This window comes from Trichosurus vulpecula, chromosome 8 (genome assembly GCF_011100635.1).
Source record: "Trichosurus vulpecula isolate mTriVul1 chromosome 8, mTriVul1.pri, whole genome shotgun sequence".
Taxonomy (NCBI): Eukaryota; Metazoa; Chordata; class Mammalia; order Diprotodontia; family Phalangeridae; genus Trichosurus; species Trichosurus vulpecula.
The window spans coordinates 192,517,128-192,534,944 of NC_050580.1; the positions used below are offsets into that span (position 1 = coordinate 192,517,128).

The 17,817-nt window shown below is 40.0% G+C and overlaps 3 pseudogenes; 1 reads left to right on the plus strand and 2 right to left on the minus strand.

The window, feature by feature from the left end:
• Window positions 1-335: 335 nt before the first annotated feature.
• LOC118829811 lies at window positions 336-915 on the minus strand (annotated as a pseudogene).
• A 1,387-nt stretch (window positions 916-2,302) lies between these two features.
• LOC118829812 lies at window positions 2,303-7,047 on the minus strand (annotated as a pseudogene).
• Window positions 7,048-7,077: 30 nt separating this feature from the next.
• Window positions 7,078-9,227, plus strand: LOC118829813 (annotated as a pseudogene).
• The last annotated feature ends 8,590 nt before the right edge of the window (window positions 9,228-17,817 follow it).

Sequence of the window (17,817 nt, forward strand, 5' to 3'; positions counted from 1 at the left end):
TATTTAATTTAAATGTCAAATATTGAAACCAGCCCAGCTGAAGATTAGCAGTTAATGCCTACTTATGTGTTAAATATTCAACAAATATTTCTTAATACATAATTGCTACTTAACTACCTCAGTGCTGGAGCTTCTCTCCAATCTTTCATCTATCCAATCAACAGACAAGCTTAAAAAATTAGTATGATAGGGGGATCCATGACACTAAAGTTGCCTTCAAAACAAAGATGTTTTGTAGTATTGTTTCTGGGCTATACATTCTCTAACTCCTTCTCCCCTACTTCTTTTTTTCTTTTTACAATTTCCAAAATAATTTTTTGTCAAGATTCTGTACTTTAGTTCTCCTTTTCCTGTACAGTCTTGGTACCCTGAAGTTGACCAGTATACCAGGCAGCAATGAGACCAACCTTTTGTCCAGCTGATGGATGATTTTCCAATATGCTGTTGATTACCTCCTCCGAAAGGATGTTCCACAGGACTCATGGTCACACCTCGGACACAAGGCCAGCAGTTTCTTTTGGCCTTGAATTTGTGGTAGGCATGACCTACTGTAAGGATGACTGTATCAATACGACCTCCTCCAGCAACAACACCAACCACAGCTCTGTCTACAGAGGAGATCACTTTCTTAGAGCCTGAAGGTAGCTTTGCCTGTGTCTTCTTGGTTTCAGGACTGTGAGAAATCACTGTGGCATTGTTTCCAGATGCATGGGCAAGGTTACCCTGGTCCCCAGGCTTTTCTTCAAGACAGCACACTATGGTCCCTTCAGGCATAGTGCCAACTGGGAGGACATTGCCAATGTTGAGCTGAGCTTTCTTATGATAGTACACAAACTGGCTGGTATGGATGCCTTCAGCAGCAATGAACAACTCTGCCCTCTTTTTAAATCAGTAAGGATCCTTGGCCTGGATCATGGATTATGTCCTTTACGATACCCTTAATGTAGCCATGCCTCTTGGTGAAGTCTACTGCCTGGAGCTTGGCGGCCCCTTTCCTGTGCTTCACATGAGTGGGGAAGATAGAACCCGCACCTGTCCTGGCTCTGGACTTGCTAGAAAGATCTCTCCCCTACTTCTTAATTCAGTTTTCACCATGAAAAATATAGCAAAGCCATAAGGTGTTTTCATTTTTTTTCTTTCCCTGATGCTTCTGCTAATACTTATTTTCAGGAGTAGTAGCTGGTAATCTGGGACATCATTAATGAGGCTACCACTTGCATGGCTTAGGGAAGGGCTATAGGGAAAACCACCAGCTTTTGTCTTCCCTCCTTCCTCTTCACAGTAGTGTCCTGGAACCAGCTTGAACTGGCTATTTGTTCAATTTTCAGCACATTTACACCTCAGAAATTGGCAAAGCTATAAATCAGGGCTTGATGTATTGTTCTGTTAGTTTTCTAGACTTAAGAAAATGATAATAATGGAGATTAAACACAAAAGTGTCTATATGATACATATAGAGTCCTTGTTAAACATTTACCAGCATACCCCTGATTTCTACCTACATTCATTGGTGGATTCCTTAAATTCCTCTACTAGAGCTTCATTCCTTTGGTTGAAGACTTCATTCTTGAGTATTCAAAAGGTAACAATGGTATAGTGTGTAGAGGTCTGTCATTAAAGTAAAAAAGAACCGGGTTTCAGTGCTGTCTATGATATATACTGGTTGTGTAATTCTGGGCTAGTCCCTCTCACTGACCCAGGAAACTCTCTAAGACTATAAACTGAAATAATTGCTGACCTGCATTGGTTGAAATAGGTTCCTTACTAAGAACTCCCTAGACCAATGGTGATAGATAGATACATAGATAGAAAGAAAGAAAGAAAGAAAAAAATCAAAAGATACACACACATATACATATATAGCTATAACTTCTGTGGTCACATATTAACGTAGTTTCAAAATTTACAGATGAACCACATGGAGATCAGAGAGGTGAAGGTACCCTCACAGTACCACCCTTTGCCTCAGTAGCCTGTCCTTCTGATTATATAGCTCCTCACAGAACTTGCCTTTAATGAGGTCATCCAGGCCAGCCATGTCTCATTCCTTAACAGGCCACACTCTAGACTTTTTTCTGCCATAACTTCTCTACAACGATTATTTTCCAGCCCTCCCCTTTGGTTGAGGTTTGAAGATGCTGGGACTCTGAAATTCAAGGGCAAGTGAGACAAGCAGGTCTTGCCTCGAATGAATTCAACCCAAGCCTTCTTTCTTTCTTTTTTTTTGACAAAAAGAATTTTTATTTTGAGATCTGAATAAGTGTTGACTCCTCAGGACATGGCCTTTGGTGTCTTTTCCAACTTATTCATCAACTTGTTGCACTGTGCTTTTATCAGAAACATAGATGCCATCCAAAATTCTGATTTCCTTGTTTTTGACTGTGATGGCCTGTTGGATCAGGGCAGTTAGATTTGAAATAAGTTCAATATAATTTCTTTCAAGAATTAACTCATCTTTTTGGGCTTGAGAAACAGCACAAGCAACACTTGGTCTCATGTACACTCTTCAGATATATTTTTCACCCAAGAAATTTCTGATTTCAACAAGTGAGCCTTTCTCTCGAATAACCACATTGATGGGGAAGTGAGCATACATAAACCTCATCTTCTAATGAAAACCCAGGGTAACACTTTTGATCATGTTTTGTACATGACTACAGATTGTGCATATAGTTGCAAGTTCTTTTTGATTTCTCCACCACTTGTTCACCTGGAACTTTTTTTTCTTCTTTCCAAAGAGACCTAGCTCTACATTGACATGGTTGAAATCCCTATGGAGGATTCCTCTGGGCCCCTTCACAGTAACTGTCCAACCCTTAAGAGAGATGTCAACATTTTCTTGGATGTCAACTGTCTGCTTAGAACGGTCTTCATTCTGGTAGTGAATGGGCCAAAGCCCAAGTCTTCTTTCAGCCAAAGACAAGGTTTATTAGAACACTGGTCAGGGTGGAGGTGATTCTAAAAATCCACTATATTGGCCAGACTATTAAGGAATCTGAGCATTAGCCAGACTCTAAGGAATCCGAGCACATTAACAGAGGCAAGATGGATCTTATATACAGAAAGACTGGGAAGGATCTAGGAGTAGCCAAGTAGTCTGGGATGATGGGGAGGTAACAGAGAAAGACCCCAAAGGGCAGGGTACCCAATGCATATGCCAGGTATCTGGGCTTCGTGGGAAAGTTCAGGGGAAGTTCCGAGGGGAAAAGGGTTTCCAGGGCCCATCCCCCATCATTTTCATCTTTCTTTTATTTGTCCCCCTCCACCAACACCCATTAGAATGTAAGCTGCTTGAGAGCAGGGACTACTTTTTTCTTTCTGTTTGTTATTTGTATCTCCACTGCTTAGCACTTTGCCTAGCACATAGTAGGGGCTTACTGAATGTCTATTGATTGACAGACTGACCCATAGACACACAGTTAGCGAGGGGTAAGTCCACAACCCTAAAGTGTATGTTTATTCCCAAAACAAGGTTTCCCCCCTGTGCCACGTGCCTCTTTATAGTGTACATATTCTTAAGTGAAATAAAATATGGAAATTTTGTTTGCAAAGAATGAAGCATTATATAAATGTCAGTTAATTATCACAGTCATCATCATCCATATCTTTAGTAAAAGTTCCTTTAATTTTCAAGTCTGAAGTTGGATATAGTGGGATTTGATGGCACATAGAAGTCCCCATCATAGTGTACTCCTTAGGACCTCTGCAGCCCCGGTAAAGGCTCAAGATGACTCCAAGAGAAGCAGGGCAGATTCTTATAAAATCTGCAGTAATTGGAGTAATGAGCCCACTTCCAGATTGTCTTCTGTATCCCTCAGGGAAGGGAGCACTCTATTTAGATTCTGGCGAGGTTTCTCTACTACAAAAATGACTCTCTCTCACCACGTAGGAGATTACCCAACTCTGAGATGCCTCCTTGTAAAGTAGAAACTGGTCTAACAACTTAAAGAAAGAGTTTAAGAGACAGTGTGGCATAGAGGAAAGGGTAGAGGTCTCAGAATCAGGTAAATTGAATTTAAATCTTAAAAGTTCTGTAGCCATAGGCTAACATTTTATTTTTTAAATGTATTTTAGTAATATTTTATTTTTTCCAAATTACATGTCAAGTCAATTTTTGCGTTCAGTTTTGCAAGATTTTGAGTTCCAAATTTTTCTCCCTCCCTCCCTTCCCCTCTTCTAAAAATGGTAGGCAATCTGATATAGCTTATGCATGTATTATCATGTAAAACATATTTCTGTATTAGTCACAGTTGTGAGAGAAGAAACAGATCAAAAGTAAAAAAAAGAATAAAGTGAAAAATATGCTTTGATTTGTACAGTCCATCAGTTCTTTATCTGGATATGGATAGAATTCTCTTTCCTCAGCCCTTTGTACTTGCCTTGGATCATTGTACTGCTGAGAAGAACTGAGTTATTCACAGCTGATCAGCACACAATATTGCTGATACTGTGTACAATGTTTTCCTGGTTCTGCTTATTTCACTTTACATCAGTTTGTACAAGTCTTTACAGGTTTTTCTGAAGTATGCTTTTTCATCATTTATTATTGAACAATAGTATTCTATTACATTCCTATACCACAGCTTGTTCAGCCATTCCCCAATTGATGGACATCTCCTCAGTTTCCAATATTTTGCCACCGTGAAAAGGGCTGCCATAAATAGTTTTGCAAATGTGGGTCCGTTTCCCTTTTTTATGATGTCTTTGGAATGGAAACCTAATAGTGCTGCATCAAAGGGTATGCACAGTTTGGTTGCCCTTTGGGCATAGTTCTAAATTATTCTCCAAAATGATTGAATCAGTTCACAATTCCACCAACAGTGTATTATTGTTCCCATTTTCCCACATTGTCTCTAACATTTATCATTTTCCTTTTCTGTCATGTTAGACAGTCTGACAGGTGTGAGGTGTTACCTCAGAGTTGTTTTAATTGGCATTTCTTTAATCAAAAGTGATTTAGAGCACTTCTTCATATGCTTATAGATTTGATTTCTTCATCTGAAAACTGTTCATATACTTTTACCATTTATCAGTTTGACTCAGTTCTCAGTTCTCTATATATTTGAGAAATGAGGCTTTCTTTCTTTCAGTAAAGATTGTTTCCTAGGTTTCCACTTTCTCATTGGTTAACTTTTTAACTAGAGTCTGTCTCCTTATCTGTAAAATAGGGAGAGTGAGTATTGTATTATCTACCTAACCTGGTCGTTATAAGGGAAGTGCTTTACAAAGTATTTATTTCTTTATTTTTTTTATTGTTTATGCTTTCTTTTTCAAAAAATTATTTATTTTTAGTTTTTAAAGTTCATTTCCACAAGATTTTGAGTTCTAAATTTTCTCCCCAGCTCTCCCCTAACTCCTCCACCCCAAGATGGTATATTCTGATTACCCCCTCCCCAAGTCTGCCCTCCCTTCTATCACCTCCCCCACCCATTATCCCTTTCTCCCTTACTTTCTTGTAGGTCAAAATAGATTTCTATACCTCATTGCTTGCATATCTTATCTGCAAGTGGCATGTAAAAACAATTTTAACATTTGTTTTTAAAGTTTTGAGTTCCAGAGTCTCTCCCTTCTTCCCTCCACACCCACCTTCATTGAGAAGGCAAGCAATCAATATAGGTTCTAGATGTATAGTTATGCAAAACATTTCCATAATAGTCATATTGTGAAAGACTATTTCCCTCCATCATATACTGCCCCTATTTATTCTATTTTCTCCTTTGATCCTATTCCTTTTCAAAAGTGTTTGCCTCTGACTGCCTCTCCCCCAATCTAGGCTCACTTCTATTGCCCCCCATGGCCTTCCCCCCTACTTCCCTGTAGGGTAAGATACCAAATTGAGCATGTATGTTATTTCTTCCTTAAGCCAAATATGATGAGAGTAAAGTTCCATAATTCCCTTTTACCTCCTTCTTCTTCCCCTCCATTGTAAGAGCTATTTCTTGCCTCTTTTATGTGAGATCATTTACACTATTCCATCTCTCTTATTCTCCTCCCAATATATTCCTTTCTCACCCCTTAATTTTATTTTTTAGATATCATCCCTTCAGGTTCAACTCACCCTGTGCCCTCTGTCTATATATATATATGTATATATATATATATATATATATATATATATATGTATATATATATATATATATATATATATACACACACACACACACATACATATACATATGTATATGTATATGTATATATAAATACATATAGACACATATATACATATTTATGTATATGTATGTGTGTGTGTGTATATATATATATATATATATATATATATATATATATTCCTTTCAACTACCCTAATACTGAAAAAAGGTCTCATGAATTACAAAAATCATCTTTCCATGTAGGAATGTAAACAGTTCAACTTTAATAGGTCCCTTATGATTTGTCTTTCCTATTTACCTTTTCATGCTTGTCTTGATTCTTTTATTTCAAAGTCAAAATTTTCTGTTCAGCTCTGGTCATCAAGAATGCTTGAAAGTCCTCTATTTAATTGAATGTCTATATTTTCCCCTGAAGTATTATACTCAGTTTTGCTTGGTATGTGATTCTTGGTTTTCATCATAGCTCCTTTGACCTCAGGAATATCGTATCCCAAGCCCTTTGATCCCTTAATGTAGAAGCCGCTAGATCTTGTATTATCCTGATTATGTTTCCACAATACTTGAATTGTTTCTTTATGGTTGCTTGCAATATTTTCTCCTTCACCTGGGAACTCTGGAATTTACCTACAATGTTCCTAGGAGTTTTCCTTTTGGGATCTCTTTCAAGAGGTGATTGGTGGATTCTTTCAATTTCTATTTTACCCTCTGGTTCTAAAATATCAGGACAGTTTTCCTTGAAAATTTCTTGAAAGATGATGTCTAGGCTCTTTTTTTGATCATGGCTTTCAGGTAGTCCAATAATTTTTAAATTATCTCTCCTGGAGTGTATGTATCAACCTCCTCCTACCTACCCAGAGGAGAGACAGTTAGGCAGCCCCTCCAGCCAGCTGGAAACTGGACTCTGCTGCAGGCCTCCTGCATCCCACCATCTCCTCATGTTTTTCTTTACAATCTTGGGCACATTAGTATGCTCATTAGGTGTTCAGTTTCCCAAGAACTTTCTGTGGAAAATCAAGGCTGTGGTAGCCATGAGCAACTTTGAAGACTTTTTTCCCTTACCCCCAAATTTCTAGTTCCATTTGATCGGGGTGGGGGCAAATATGATACTGTTCTGTATACTTATTTTTGTATTGTGCTCGTTGTATTGTCATACTTTTGTGGTATTATTGGCACCAGTTTCCCATTGACCTATGTAACGGATACAAAGATCTAGGGGCTGAAAGTGAGCCATGTGGCCACTCTGGTGATGAGATGTTATGTTAAGTATTCTGAAAATGGAATGTGTTTGTTTTGAGGGAATTTTTTGTACTTAAGAAATGTTAATGCCTATTCAGACACAAGTGGCCTATGTAAAGGACATGAAAGATCATGGGACCTAATGTGGTGATAATGTGCTTGAAGATCTTTCCTTGCCCATTTAATAGGCCTCAGGCAGGGCCAGTTAAGAGAGGCAGGCCCATACCTTTGTGATGCCAATCAGTGATTAAAGATGCTTTCCCATACCCTTTTGCTGATTGGGCTTGAAGTCTTCACATCCTAAAAAGAGTAAATATACCCAGAAGGTAGCCATTGAGAACTGAGAATTTAGAAAAAGTCAGAAGAGAGGCCAGAATTCAGAATTCAGCCCAAGGAGAAGGAGTAAGAACTCTGAGTCCACAGAGCTGCAGAAGAGAGTGCTGAGGGGAGAGTGGAAACCAGGGAGCTTTGGAGAACAGAGAACTGAGGAGGAGAGAACACAGGCAAGCAGACAGTTAGGATTCGAGAGTGATTGTTTACAGAAAGGCCCTAGCAGGGGGGAAGATTACAGGATGATTTGGCTCTTTGCTGTAATACTGTGTTTTAATCTCCTTGTTATTACATTGAGATGGGCTTAATGATTTTGGAATACAATTACTGTTATATCAGATTGGAATTACTGGTTCTGGGATTTGAGCCTTTGGTGCATAAATAAATGTTATACTTCCTCTGCCTTCTACATAGAGAGTTTTTCATACTTTGCAATCCCGAACCACGTTCACGGTCATCCTTTAGGTCATGAAGCTTAGAGAAGCTTAATCAAGGTGCCATCATCATGAGATCCTCCAGATCAGGACTCTGGCAGAGTTCCTCTATCTCATCTTACTCAATCAGTGGTGGCTATCTTTCCATTTCTCCTCTGCCTTCTGGGAAGTAGCAGAAAGCCAGTATCCAGCTTGGTTGGATTTAAGCCTACAGATGTGTCTCCAACAGCCACTGTAATGTTCCTTGGGGCTGGTACTGCTTCCTGCATCTCTGACTTTATTACCTTCCCCCTGGACACAGCCAAAGTCCAACTGCAAATTCAAGCAGAGAGCCAAAGGGCATTCCGAGCTTCCTCTACCAATGCCCAGTATCAGGATGTCATGGGCACCATTCTGACCATGGTGAAGACTGAGGGCCCTGGCAGTCTGTACAATGGGCTGGTGGGTTGCAGCACCAGATGAATTTTGCCTCTGTCCACATTGGCCTCTATGACTCTGTCAAGCAGTTCTACATCAAGAGATCCGAGCATGCAGGCATTGGGAGCCACCTCCTGGCAGGCTACACTACAGGGGCACTGGTGGTGGACATAGCCCAACCCATAGATGTGGTGAAGGTACCTTTCCAGGCCCAGGATCATGCAGGTGGCAGCCAGAACTACCAGGGTATAATGGATGCCTATAAGACTATTATTGCCCAAGAGGAGGGCCTTTGGGGCTTATGGAAAGGAACTTCACCCAATATTGCCTGCAATGCTATTGTCAACTGTGCTAATCTGGTGACCTATGTCTCATCAAAGATGCTCTCCTGAAGGCCCATCTCATGACTGATGATGACCCTCCATGCCACTTCACATCAATCTTTGGGGCTGGCTTCTGCACCACCATCGTTGCTTTCCCTGAGGACGTTATCAAGACAAGATACATGAACTCTGCCATGGGCCAGTGCTGGCCACTGCACCCTCACCATGCTTTGGAAGGAGGGACCCCAAACCTTCTACAAAGGGTTCATGCCTTCCTTCCTCCACTTGGGCCCCTGGAATGTAGTGATGTTTGTCACCTACGAGCAACTGAAACAGCCCTGATGGCCACTCACACTTCTCAGGAAGCTCCTTTCTGAGCTTTCTCCTGCTAGCCTTCTGCCTTATACCCCTGTTTGAGTCCAGAACCCATCCTGCCTCTCCTCCCTCTCTTTTTTCCCTTATTCCTCTCCTCCCCTGCCTTAGCATTGAAGGAACCCTCTCTAGTCCCCCCTCCACCTTAGAGATAGCCCCATTTAAATCTTCTCCAGCCCACTTCTTCTGCCATTACAGCCTCACCCAATTCTTAAACTCCTTACTTCTAATAAAGCCAGACCAGAACTCACAATGTACAAGCTCTCTTGACTTCAAAAAAGGCAGGTTTAGCTAGCTATCCATGCTGTATATGCCAATCCCTGTTTAGACCATATACTAATTCAGGATTAACAAGCATTTATTAAGCACCTACTATGTGCTAAATGTTTGGGCACTTAAAGACAAAAATTAAATAATCCTTGTCCTCAAGGAGAAGTATGCAAATCATTAGACTTAAGGGTAGAAAATTATGTGGGTCTGCTTTTTTTTTCTACTTTAGCAAAATGAAGAATGGGGAGAGCTGTCAGCTGCAGGGCTCAGACTAGACCCAAGAAATACCAGGGGCCTCCATGAATGAGACTTGCTCTTTTCCATTTCTTTGTGACAAGGCAGCTCCTTGGGTGGTTGTCCCCACCCTCCCTCCTCTGCCCTGAGGAAGAGTAGTCTTAGTAGGCTAGCTATCTGGAGACCAGAGGGTTTAGCCAACAACTAAGCTGTTTCCCCTGCTTTCTCTTCCTCTTCCACCTTCACACAATGAATTTGATTCTCTCATACCAGTAAACATAGCCCTAGTACACACACACACACACACACACACACACACACACACACATACACACACACACCCTAAATAAATAAATAAATTATCTCTCCTGGATCTATTTTTCTAAGTCAGTGGTTTTTCCCAATGAGATATTTCACATTGTCTTCTATTTTTTCATTCTTTTGGTTCTGTTTTATAATTTCTTGCTTTCTCATAAAGTCATTAGCTTCCATTTGATTCGTTCTAATTTTTAAGGAATTATTTTCTTCAGTGAGCCCTTGGACCTTTTTTTTCCATTTGGCCAATTCTGCCTTTTAAGGCATTCTTCTCCTCACTGGCTTTTTGGACCTCTTTGGCCATTTGGGTTAGCCTATTTTTTTAAGGTGTTGTTTTCTTCAGTATTTTTTGGGTTTCCTTTAGCAATCTGTTGACTCGTTTTTCATGATTTTCTTGCATCACTCTCATTTCTCTTCCCAATGTCTCTTCTCCTTCTCTTACTTGATTTTCAAACTCCTTATTAAGCTCTTCCATTGCCTGCGGCCAATTCATATTTTTCCTGGAGGCTTTGGATGTAAGAGCTTTGACTTTCTTGTCTTCTTCTGGTTGTATGTTTTTATCATCTTTGTCACCAAAGTAAGATTCTATAGTCTGATTTTTTTACACTGTTTGCTCATTTTCCCAGCCAATTGCTTGACTTTTGAGCTCTTTGTCAAAGACTCTGCTTCCAGAGTGGAGAGTGCTCTTCCCAAGTTTCAGCGGTTTTGTGCAGCTGTTGTCAGAGATACTTCTAAGTGCTTGTAAATTTTCAGTCCTTCTAAGGTGGTATGATCTAAGGTGTTTACTCCTCTCCTGGCCTATGCTCTGGTCTGTGAGTGACCACAAGCACTCTTTTCTGCCTTGGAACTATGAGGAGGATTCCTTCTCCACAGCCACTAAGCTCTAACACACCAATGCTCTTCCTCATCCCAGGGCCACCACCCAGGACTGCGACCCAGATCCAATCAGGGCAAAAACAAGAGAATCCTGCCTCAGTGCCAGCAAAGAGATCCCTTCAATCTCTCTCTGATCAGCCACTTGATTCCCTCCACCATCTGTGGGCATTGAACTAGGAAAGCAGTAGCTGCAGCAGCTGCTCCCACTGCCACCTCTGCTGGGGCCAGACTTCGCTCTTGTCTCACCCAGGTCCGGCAGAGTTTCTGCATTGACCTTCCTTCTACTTTGTCTTTGGTGCTTGTCAGTTGAGAAGTCTGGAAACCACCACAGCTGCCAGTGATTCAATCTACCGAGGCCTACTCTGGTCTGGTCTGTGCTGGCGTGGCCTGTGCCACTCCCAGCCTAGTGCAATAGCCCCTTCCTGTTGGCCTTCCAGGTTGTGTTGGGCTGGAGATCCACTTCACTCTGCCATTTTGTGGGACCTATAGCTCTAGAATTTTTTTAGAGTCATTTTTACAGCCATTTGGAGGGGCTTGGGGGAGAGCTGAAGCAAGTCCCTGCTTCCACTCTGCTATCTTGGCTCCACTCCTTTATTTCTTTATTTTGGACCAAACTATGTTGTTTTATTGGCATAGGGAACTTCCTTTGAGAAAACTACCTTTACCTATGCAGATTGATACCTACACTTCAATTTATAGCCTTAGAGCATTAAGAGGTAAGTGCCTTACCCAGGGTCACACAGCTAGCATGTGTTTGAAGCAGGATTCAAATCTAAGACTTCCTGATTCTGAGACCAGGTCTCTGTCCAATCAATCAGCCATTTATTAAATGCTTTCTAGATACCAGGAAGTATGATAAGTGCTAAGGATAGAAATGCAAAGAGTGAAACAATCTCTATGCTCTAGAAGCACTGTGACACCTCACAGGAGGAAAGTACTTTGAAAACCTTAAAGTACTATAAAAATGCAAGTTATTATTGTTACTACCATTTTTACCCCTTCCTTTTGCTCCTCACATTCCACTTTGTTTTGTATTCCTCTTAATCACTTGGGATATAATACTATGCATTATAGTGACATGTGTTTGTTACATTCTTCTGTCAGACTGTAAATTCCATGAGCGCAGATGTTGGGTTTTATCTAAACTTGCATCATCTCCTACAGACAGCCCTATTGCTTGCCCCCAAAAGTGCTTAATTTTTGGTTGAATTTGCTCTTGGAACCACTCTTAGCTCTGATGGATGCATCTTCACCTTATCTTGCCTGAATCCAGGCCTCCACCAAACATCTCTGTACCATACTGCCCCGCATATACCTCCATTCCCTTTCCACCTCTCTTTTCTGTGTTGTCTTCCCCTAGTAAATAAAGAGATCTCTACAAATGCATCCTCCATTCCCAACCTTTTCATCCTTCCATACCTCAAAGAGACAGTATCAAGACAAAGGAGATGAAATATGTCTAATATTTTAACTCATAGGAAGAAAGACATGAGAATGAAGGTATTGTTTTGATTACTGTCTCCTATTCGGTGCCAGGCAGCTAGGTGGTGCAGTGGATAGAGTTCTGGGCCTGGAGTTAAACTCAAATCTGGACTCAGACACTTTCTAGCTATGTGACCATGGGCAAGTCACTTAACCCTCTTTGCCTCAGTCTCCTCACCTGTAAAATGAGCTTAAGATGGAAATGACAAACCTCTCTAGTATCTTTGCCAAGAAAATCCCAAATGGGGTCACAAAGAGTTGGACAAGATGAAAAGAAAAACTGACTGAACCACAATAACAGATTGATTCCAGGAGAGGCAGGTTCTCATCATATATAACAACATAGAAGATTCTTACTGACTTGGCTTGCAGGCTGAAACAGAGGCAAAGGGGAAGAATCTGATCTCCTTGAGTTGAACCAACTTGGCAATATTAATTCTAGGACAGCAGTTGTCCAACATCCTGGTCTCAGGACCCCTTCATAATTTTATGTGGACTCCAAAGAGCTCGTATTTATGTGGAACATATCTATTGATAGTTATCAGAATATCAATTAAAAGTCTTAGTATTATTACAAAAATGTTTTTGATCTTGTAGACTCTCTGAGAAGTTCTTGGAGATCCCCAAGGGTCCCTGAACCCCATTTTGAGAACTTCCAGTTGCAGAGGACAGTATCAAGAGCTGTGTCTTTATAATGACAAACTAGGCTGGTAATGTGTGCCCTCCATAATAAATTGCTTGACTGGTTTATTTATTTAACTTTTTAGCTGAATATCTTGATTTGGAGCAAACTAACCATGGTGTATAAAGGATGTGATCTTGCCTATAACAAATAAAATATTTGTGATTAGCAGTAAAAATAACTTATACAAGCCATTTAGTTGTTATACTTCAATGATGATGATGATGGGGATGATGATAAATTGAATTTGTATAGCATGTCTAAGTTTGCAAAACCTCTTACATATGCTGCCTGACTGCAGGCCTATGGCATAGTTACATATGTAGGTGGTACAGTGGACAGAGCACTGGGTCTAGAACCAGGAAGACCTGAGCTCAAATCTGACCATGTGACCCTGGGCAAGTCAATTAACTTTTGTTTACTTCAGTTTCCTCGTAAAATAGGAATGATTAATCACAACACCTACCTTACAGAGCTGTTGAGAGAATCAAATAAGATAATATTTATAAAAGTGCTTGGCACCATGCCTGGCACATAGTAGGCACTGGATAAATGTTCATTCCCTTCTTTTGTCCCCCATGTTACATAGGAGGGAACCAAGGTTCAGAAAGGTTAAGGACTCGCCCATGGTAACATAGCTGGAGAATTTAAAGGTAGGATGGACTCTAATCTTCCTGACTCAAAATCCAGGGCTCTATCCATTACCCCACATTGTCTTTCTATTTCTTTTCTCTTCTTTCCCTTCTTCCCATCCCTCCCCTCTGTTGTTTCTTTCACTGTTCTCTTTTCTCTCTTCTGCTCCTCCTCCTCCCCCTCTCCAAATCTATGAGCACTACCCTTAAGAAACATTTCTGGGAATCATAATAAAGAACTTGTTCATTTACTCCAGGAAATGGAAGGGACAGGCTTTGTGATGAGACTGTCAGAATATAAAGTATGATCTGATGTTTGCAACATATCTATCTTTCCCTTTTACCTTTGCTTAAAAAGTTGACCTTTCACCGCTAAAACTGAGTCACCGGTTTCTTACCCCTTAATGAATTGTAATTTGTATCTTAACCTTAAAGATGTTAGGATGAAAACACAAGGCACTGGGATGAGAAGCCTCACACATTGTCCAGACATACTATATCCACATGGATTTTCTGTGTAAGCTCATTTCCAATATTCTAGGATGGCAGGAGGCATTTAAATACAAACCAGACCTTCATACTACTCATCAAGGAAATATCTCATGCTGAGCCCAACGGCTCCTTTACCAACCACTGTGTTTACACATACCACCTCCTAAGTCCGATCTCCAGTTCCCTGAATGTTATATAACTCAGAAACATTCCCCCATCTTGATTGCCCTACGGGAGTAGCTTGTCCATCTTTGATCTCAGAGCAAGTATATTTGCCTCTCTTGCCCTCCAATGTCACCTACAGGTTCCTCCCCCACCCAACCCCATTCTCCTACCTCAGCAAGGGAAAACAACCAGAAATCAGGCATGAATAGCCAGTGAATGAACATCCCATCTTTTTTTTCTGGGCTGTCAGTCACATTGCTTCTCACCCAACTTTTACAGGAATCAAGATGCTTTTCCCACATGCAGAATTAGCTCACAGTAGTTTACTTACATACCAAATGTATTAATCTCTTCCTGGTATACAGGAGTGGATTACTCCTATTTTTCAATTCCATAAGTTCTTGGCATTGAACTTGGGTGCTTGTAATTCCTTAAAGAAAAAAAAAAAGGTCTGATTCCTCCCCAGTGTTCTTTTGATGGAAGGACTTCTATATGGGTCATAGCAACCCAGGTGTGCCAGGCTAAGTCCAAGGCCTCCAAAAATCTGTCCAGTGTTCCTCCTTTTAGGTTGCTATTTCTTTCCTTCCAAATCAAATGGAATTCTAACTATATTGAGGTATTATGAATGTCCCCCCAGGACAGGCCTGAGTGCTAAAGCCTGCCTGGAGTTAAAGATATGGATCTCACTGAAAACCTTAGGGTTTATACTATTTTTTCCTCTCAGCACAGGAGGAGATGAAACATCAATTAGACTGGATTGGGCAGGTTTATGGTGAATTGAACCGGACAGGCAGAGATATGGAGTGGAGGGCAAAGAGAGAAGCAAGAAAGGCAGGGATGACTATCAGAATCTCATAGAAATGTTGTCAATGTGTTCAGAGGATATCTTCTTCCTGAACAAAGGGTATGTGTTCAGAGAATGGTGGGCTGAGTGTAGCAGGCTCGCTTCAGAACCAGCCTTTACTTTATGGGATGGAGAATTCAGACTTTATTGCCTCTTGCCTAGACTATTGCAATAGCTTCTTAACAGCCCCCGCCCCTTTCAAGTCTCTCTCTCTCCTCTCCAACCATCCTCATTCAGCTGCCAAGGTGAGTTTTCTAAAGTATAAGTATGACTATGTCTAATGAGATCCAGTGACTATTACTTCCAAGATCAAATATAGACTCCTGTGCTTGCTATTTCAAACTCTCCTTTAGCTAGCCCCTTCCTACCTGTCCTCTCTATTTATACTTTGCTCCTCTCCAAACACTTTGCATCCCAGCTATACTGGCAGTTCGTTAAAAATAGCATTAAATCTCCCATCTCGGCCTTTATGTTGGATGCCACCTAGGACTGGAATGTTCTGTCTTCTCACTTCTGTCTCTGAGTTCCATGGTGTCCTACAAATTTCAACTAAAGTCCTACTTTCTGCCGGAAATCTTTTTATGTCTCTCTAGTAGCTAACACCTTTTCTCTGAGGTTGCTGTCCATTTTCTCTTTATACAACCTTTACAGGAGAAGGAAATAGCAAACCACTCTAGTATCTCTGCCAAGAAAACTCCAAATGGGGTCATGAATAGTTGGAAATAGCTGAAAAAACCCAACTGAACAACAGCAAATGCACCTGCTTATTTATAAGTTATCTTCCCCATTAGAATGTAAGCTCCTTGAGGGCAGAGACTATTTTTGCCTTTCGTTGTACCTGACATTTGGCACAGGACCTGGCATATAATAAGTACTTAATAAATTCCTGTTAACTGACTATAAGACTAAGCAGATTGGGTGACCATCCCTTTAAGAACTAAGAGAGTTCAAGAAAGGTTTTCTCTCTCTAAGCTATCCTTCCTCATGCCTGGTACCAACTTGGCATCTATTTACAATTCAATTTCCTAGCTATGCTCTAAGTTGTTCCTTTCTTCTGATTTCGGTTTCCCTTCACATGTTATCTTGGTTGACCACAAAATTTATGTATTTCGTATTTGTACACTACTGAAGTACAGAAGTGATTAAAGAAACACACCAGTGACTAGCTGAAATTTATACAAGATTTTAGTAGACAGAAATTCTAGTCTTTGCCCAATATTTAGTGAATCTTTTTTTCTGATTATGAGCTTGGGAGTTAGATAAATAATTTTAAATTAATAACTAAAATAATTTTAGTGTTAAATCAATAAATATCTCAACAAGCAGAATTTAAGAATTTAAAGTAGATCTATTTTAATTTTTTAAAAAATTTTTGACTATTGAGCAACTAACTTTTCTGCAGCTAGAATTATTGACTGAGGATAAACAACCGTGAATTCTGGCTGAGAAAGATAGAGGTAGATGGGATGTAAGTGAGAAGAGGGTGATGGCCATGAGGCAGGTGTGCTCTGGGGGGATTCAGCTCTACCTCTTTCCCGAAGGGATGAAGGAATAAAAAAGAGTGAATACTAGTCAGTCAACTTTGTTGTCCACAAAACCACCTTCTAGTTATATTCATAAGTATTCTGTTGCATGCAGATTGAATTATAGAATATACATGTACACATACATATTTACAGTATCCATATATACACATTTATACATATTACATATGTGTGTATGTGTATATATATATGTATATATACATATATATATATATATATATATATATATATATATATATATATATATATATACACTTAAAAAAAACCAAAATAACTGAACAACAACAAATGCATCCATTTATTTGTCTTCCTCATTAGAATGTAAGGGACTATTTTGCCTTTCATTGTACCCAATGTTTGGCATGGTACCTGCCACGTAATAGTACTTAATAAATTCCTTTTGACTAACTATAAGACCAAGTATATTGGGTAACCATCCCTTTAGGATCTAAGAGAGTTCTAGAAAGTTTTTTCTTTCTCCAACCTACTTCTACTTTTTTCATTTATGTGTGTTTGTATATGTATATTTATTTGTGTGTGTGCATGTGTGTGTGTGTGTGTGTGTGTGTGTGTGTATTACAAAGCACAGAAGCTAGGTGGCAAAGTGAATAAAGCCTTCTGGGGCTGGAGTCAAGAAGACCTGTGTTAAAATCCAGCCTCAGACATTTCCTAGTTATGTGACCCTGGGCGAGTCACTTAAACCTGTTTGCCTCAGTTCCTCATCTGTAAAATGGACTGGAGAAGGTAATGGCAAACCGTATCTTTGCCAAGAAATCCCAAATGGGATCATAAAGGATTATACAACCAAAATGACTGAGTAACAACAATATAATCTGAATGATTTATGAAGATGGGTGCTCAATACCTGAAATTTTCTTTTGGAGAAAAAGAAATAGAAAAGCAGTTCTGTTATAAGCTTGATTCAAGAGTTTGTATGGTGGAAACTAGGGGATAGGACTTCAAAACTTCCATAATGAATGGAATACTAGGCAGGATACAGGCCATGAGGAGTGAAGAAGGCTTAGTTGAGTTAAGGAAATATGCTCATTCTTATCACAT